Source organism: Magnolia sinica, chromosome 4 (genome assembly GCF_029962835.1).
Source record: "Magnolia sinica isolate HGM2019 chromosome 4, MsV1, whole genome shotgun sequence".
Taxonomy (NCBI): domain Eukaryota; kingdom Viridiplantae; phylum Streptophyta; class Magnoliopsida; order Magnoliales; family Magnoliaceae; genus Magnolia; species Magnolia sinica.
In genome coordinates, this window is record NC_080576.1 from 10,936,015 (window position 1) to 10,942,573 (window position 6,559).

The following is a 6,559-nucleotide window of genomic DNA, read 5'->3' on the forward strand; positions in this document are numbered from 1 at the left end:
CAACACACCACTGAGATCGGTGGTGTGTAGCACACCACGCAATCAGCTTCCTCGCTCTGCGCTTCATTGGCTGAGAGGACCCGGATTAGATACTGACAGGTTAAGTAGCGAGTCGGCTACTGAAGTGACGTCACTAAGTTCCGTGAGCCCCACTATGATGTATGTGTTGTATCCACACCGTCCATCCATTTTGAGATATCATTTCAGGGTATGAACCAAAGAATGAGGCAGATAAAAATTTGTATGGACCCCACCACAGAAAAAAGTGGGGAGAGTGATTCCCACCGTTGAAACCATCCTAAAGCCCACCGTAATGTTTATTTGAAATCCAACCTGTTCAAAAGTTAAACAAGATATTAAATAATGAAAAACACAAATATCAGTTTGATCTAAAACTTTTGTGGCCTTTAGAAATTTTTAATGGTGGACGTCACTGTGCCCACTGTTTTCTGTGCTGGGATCCACTGGAGCTTTTGATTTAACTCATTCTTTGGAAATGGCCCTAAAATGATCTCTCCAAATGGATGGAAGGTGTGGATACAAAACATTCATGATGGTGGGGCCCACAGAACTTGGTGACGTAACTTCAGTAGCGAGTCTCGCTACTCAACCTGTCAGTAGCCAATCCGCCCCGGCTTAATCACCGACGATCCGGCTTCATTCGCAAATCAGGATGGTTGCGCCGAAGTCGCGGCACTGGAAGCATCTGCAACGCTCGTTTTCAGCAGTGCGTGAAACACGCAAGCCTGTGGGGCCACCGTGTTGTATATGTAAAATCTTCTCCGTCTATCAGGTTCTACCGTGGACGTTTCGCCCTAAGATCTGCTTAGATCTACAACTCAGATGGGCCACACCAAAATGTTAAAATGGAGATGGGATGCCAATCATCGGTTTGCATCTGGGCCCACCATAGTCTGTATCTATTATCAAACCATTTCGTCATACCTTACGCCCATTGTTAAAAAAATAAAAATAAAATAAAACGGTTTGCTCATGTACATGCCTAAGCTGGGACAATACCAGTTGGAACGATCCAAACCGTCTAGTTCACGGGCATTTCATTGAATATTTCAACCCATTAACCATACAATGATGACCGTTCATGTTCAAAGTAGAGGAACCCAAAATTATCAAAACTCAGATGGGCCGCATCATATAAATTTTTTAGTTAGTTTTGAGAGCAATTTTACAGGAACAATGATAAAGGGATGCCAACATTAAATCAATTAACTCATTATAATAGAAAAGAAAATTGAAAAAGAAAAAAGCTCTGGAGCAACACTTGTGAAGGATTCAACTACTTTTCCCTTGGTGCAGCCTGTATGAATTTTAATTGGGCTTATCTTTTATATCTAGATGTTGTCCAAGTAATGGTTCTTACTAATGGATAAAGTAGATTTTACCTATAAAATATAGTGGACCACGCATACTTTGAATGGTAATAGGCGGCGTAGATGATTCTGGTCCAAAGTAATCAGTGTCGTTGGATCCAATGCACGGGGCAGGACCTGCCATGCTATCACCTAGGGTTACCCGACTTCCTGTAACCCAAAGCTCCGACCTACCACAATTTATGTGCTATACCCTCTCCATTCATCCTCGGTTTTTTTCTTTTCTTTTTTCTGTTTTTTTTTGGCCCATTTTAGGGCATGAGACCGAATACGAGGGAGATACATAACCCTAGTGGACTATACATGAGGGAGATACAAGGGGAAATAGTGAGGATGAAGACACCCACCGTTGAAACCTTCCTAGGCCCACCATGATGTTTAAATAATTTGACTAGACTCGGCACAAAACTCGATTCAGTTAGACTTGACTCGATTCGAAACCTGACTCGACTCGGGTTTGTGTGTGTGTGTGTATAACCTAATTTCTATCATCTCTAACTCTACCCGTCGTACCCTACCTCAACCCGATCCCAAACACTCTCTCTCCCTACATCATCCTCCTCATCTTCCAAGCTCAGCAACTACCTGCCATCATCACCCTCTTCCTTCTCCTCCTCCTCTCTCCCCTCTCCACTCTCTCAGTCTCTCCCTCCCTCATCTCTCAATCTGACTCGATGCCAGCTCGACCCGACTCGTAACTCTGACTAGATCGGACTCGGTCTGGATCAGTCCAGGCCAGACCGAATTCAGATCGAGTCAGGCATGCTGGACTCGGTATCAGGTCGTATCGTGTTTGGTTCAGGCTTATTTCAAAACCGGATCGAGTCGAGTCAACCCTAACTTGGTCCGACTCGACTCGATGCCCAACTCTACCTTCTAGTGATCCATTGCTGATGATGAACTCCCTTCAACGATCCACGACCTTCGCAATCATCATTGGTCTCAGATTCACAATGATAGAAAGATTTGCTCCTTCTCTTTCACATATTGGTGCCATTTCCTGATGTTCTGGTTGCCCAACATCTAATCCCTTATTGTCTGATCTTGCACGAGTTTACATCTCTCTCATTTTCCATCTTTCAATAGACATTTATGTTATCTCTCATTTGCCATCTTTCAATAGACATTTATGCTATCTTTGCTATATATTTTATCTTGGAATGAATGAGAATGAGTTGAAACATTACAATCATGAAAGATGGAGAAAATGATCATCATACTATAGGGTAAATAAAATAAAGTAGAAGTAGCAATTAAAGCTATGGATGACGGAAAGAAAACCCTATATGTATGATAAAAGAAAATTAGTTACTAAATTAGAATATTTTTAATACGTCACAAATATTTTATATTATTGAGATAAATTAATGGAAGAATTAAATCGTTGATTGGCGAAAAGAAATATGTCAGCTGTTATGAGAAAATTTGAGCCGAACTCGACAGAGGCTGGCTTAGGGAAATCGACGAGCAAGGCCTCATACTGGTAGCAGTACATCCGAACCGACCTGATTTCAAGTTCTTTTGTAGAGCTTTGAAATTGACCTAGAACCTGGAAGAAGCCATCATACATCCGACCTGCTGGCCCCGACTAGGAACCCCGACCAGGTTTAGCTTGCTCATGGGCTCAGAGGATCATGAGCGAGGCCTAGCTCGGAGGGAAAACGTGGCTATTACATGTCCAACCCGTCGGCTCTGACCACGATCAACTCACTCATTTACTCGGAGGGTCAAGCCCGGCTCGGATGAGAACGTGACCGAAGCAGTCTCCAGTAACACATATGTAGAGAGTCATCCAGCGCACGATCTCAGGATAATGGCCGACATCAACGCACGCGTAGCTCCCGCTTGATGGCAGAGATCGCGCTGAGATTAATGGACATGTCCACCCCAACCCAAAGGTATAAATAGAGGGCATAACGACTGAAACAGGTACGCAAAATCTCTCACTCGAAACATACCCACACTACTTAGACCGAGATTCCTAGCCTGACTTTGGCATCAGAGGGTCTCCTGCTTTAACCAGTGTCTCCTTTGTCCTTCTCCTATGCAGGCTTATAGGGCTCGGCACGAGTGCTCAGAGCTCGGCGAGGGTGAACCAGATTTTCGCATCAACATCAGCCATAGTGACTAGGTGATATAAGCAGTGTTCAAAATATCGGTATCGCGTTACGTATCACACCCTTGGGATGCAGATACGTATCGGTTATTGAATGAGATATATCGGTTGTATTGCGAAATGTATAGCTGTTATTGAAAACATGGGGAGACATTGTAAATTGATTGATTTTTTTTTATGAAATTTCAGTGATTGTTAAAAAAGACATCAATACACACTTACAAATTAAAACATTACAAAAAATAAGTACACATAATAAGTTTTCTTTGTATGGGGTATTAATTTATGCGTTGTCTAACTGAATTGACGCAAGTAAATTAAAATTCTATTCATATAATTTATAAATATAAGAAGACATGTGGAAATACAAGCAATACATTCGAAAGCAAAAGAAGAATCACTAGATTAGGTTACATATATATTTGATTTTGATTGTTTTTCAAATTTCCGCAACTCGGCCTTTTTCCTCTAAATCTCAAAATTGAAGCTCCCAATCCATGATTTTTAAGACAAAACATAAAAAATCTGAAAAATCATGGATTTGTAACAATTTAACACTAATTTAACATGCTTTATAGAAAAATGATCGAAAATAAAAATAAAAAATGCTCACTGGATCGAACATGGGGGATATATCCCACTACTTGTGCGTTTCGTATCGCACAGGTGGGATACAAGTATATCATGGGATATATCAGTTAATATCGTTGATATTTAAAACACTAGATATAAGATAGTACATGCGTAAGATTGGAGGTTTCCATTTGGTGGGCCACAGTTATTGGACCTTAATTTTGATTAAAAAATGAAGTTGTGTTGCATTTATAGTGGGCGGGCCACCTTTACAATACAAATTGAATGGCTAGAATGTATCTCGCTCTAGCGACCCTTAGTTTTGTATGTCGTGGCCCACTTGATGGTAAAGCTCGAATCTGGCATAATTTGCACGATGGTTACTTTTGTAGATAAGCCCTATCCTCTCTATACACATCCTTTTAATACTTTGTGGCAATTTATTTTTTGTGCCCCTTGTGTTGATCTCGAATCCAACCACACGGAACTTGTGTAAGGCTTGCGGGTGTGTTATAACCAATTTAGTCTAATTCAAACTGTAACCACCGACCCCTGGCGTTTAGGTAGAGCGATGCTCAGCCGTAGTTTGACTGTTTGTCTACTTAGCCAACTATTGCGCACTCATTTCACTCAAATAATTGACAGAGGTTAGGGCTCTTCTTCTAAACGACCACTTTTTTCCTTGTAAATCTATGAACTTTAAAAGGTGCAGCAATTGAATGGAAAAGAGTGCAGAAATTGGATGACAAAAAAGTGGGCATGACTTGTCACTACAACGGGATCATCGATCTGGCTGAGAGTAGCAGGGTGCTTCTACAAGCAGTATACTAACGAGTGATGTTGGGAGTTACAATTACGGTCGGCTTAGCGTATGAGCATAGGCGGGCGGATTCATAAACTAAGGTCCTCCTTCAAATTCGGCTCACATGCGCAGATGGAAGAGAATTACAACTATTGGCTACAACTAAGAGTCAGTCTGGCATGGTCATAGGGACGAACTGTAACTACACCTACCCTAAGGGTCCTCTGCTGATAAACAGGGGATGTATAAACCTAGATACACAACATTGCGCTAGATAGAGACTTTGACAATCTAGTTATTTATTCAGGTGTTAAAGTTGTTTTGGTGAGTGGTTTTTTCATATCTACTTATGCTATTTATAGTCTTTCAAGGATAACAAGAGAATAATCGTTTGTCCACATGACGACTGTTGGGGGCTTTGCACAAAAACCTTAGGATCTCGCCGCCCAAAACACCATAATTATAGGATAATAAAGCAATGAAATAAATCAAAGCACAAATCACACGACACAAGAGATTTTTACGTGGAAAACCCTCAAAGAGGTAAAAAACCACGGGACCTCGTCCAGATCAACAATCCACTATGAAGTAGAACGTTACAACCAATCACAAGCACACACCACTTGGATCAAACCTTCTTCACTCACACAGGAGTGCATAAATAATAAGAGAATAAAGAAAAATGGAGAGATCTCACTGATTACGAGAACGTAAAAGCGTTGAGATGTCGAGTGCACAATAGATCACTTCTATGAGCATAACCTCTCTTCCCCAAGCTTCCTCTATCTCTTTCTCTCTCTCTCTCTCTCACCTTTGATAGCCCTAAACCCTTTAGTAAACCCTTGTAAAGCTTTAGAAAATCCTCTTGCATTACCTAGAAAAGCCCTAGGAACCTCTATTTATAGTTTAGGCAACTCCCTTCCACACCATAACAAAAATCACTTCAAATTTACGTAGTCCACACAAAATCTGGACATCAATCTGGGTAACCTCGACTGGTCAAGCGAAGCCTCGACTGGTCGAGCAGACTCCTCTATTGGTCGAGCAGCGTGAAAGAATAAACTCAATTGGTCGCTAGACTTTGAATTGAGCACCACTCGACTGGTCGAGCAGGGCACTCGACCGGTCGAGCAATGAGGAGAAAATCCTCATCAAAACTCTTCCTTTTCAACTCAAGAGGAATTCACCTTCTTCAAGCCAGCCCGGTTTCTACAAACCTCAAACTTGCCCTTGAGCAAAGCCTTGGTCATCATGTCTGACCCATTATCGTCTGTGTAGACCTTCTCAAGCTGTAATACCTTCTATTTCAAAGTATCCCGGATTCAGTGATACCGAATCTCTATATGCTTCGACTTGGAGTGCTAACTTAGATTCTTGCTCAAGTGTATAACACTTTGACTATCGCAATAGACCACGTGTTGTTCCTGCTTCAGACTAAGTTCTTGTACGAACCTCTTCATCTAAAACATCTCTTTACATACCTTTGTGACTGCAATATATTCGGTCTTTGTTGTCGATAATGCTATGACCTTCTATAGCTTGCTCTGCCAAGAGACCGCTCCCCGTGTAAACGTGAACATGAACCCCGATGTAGAATTCCTAGAGTTTATGTCATTTGTTATATCTGCATCTGTATAGCCCTCTAACACAGGTTTTCCGTCACATAACATAGGCTTA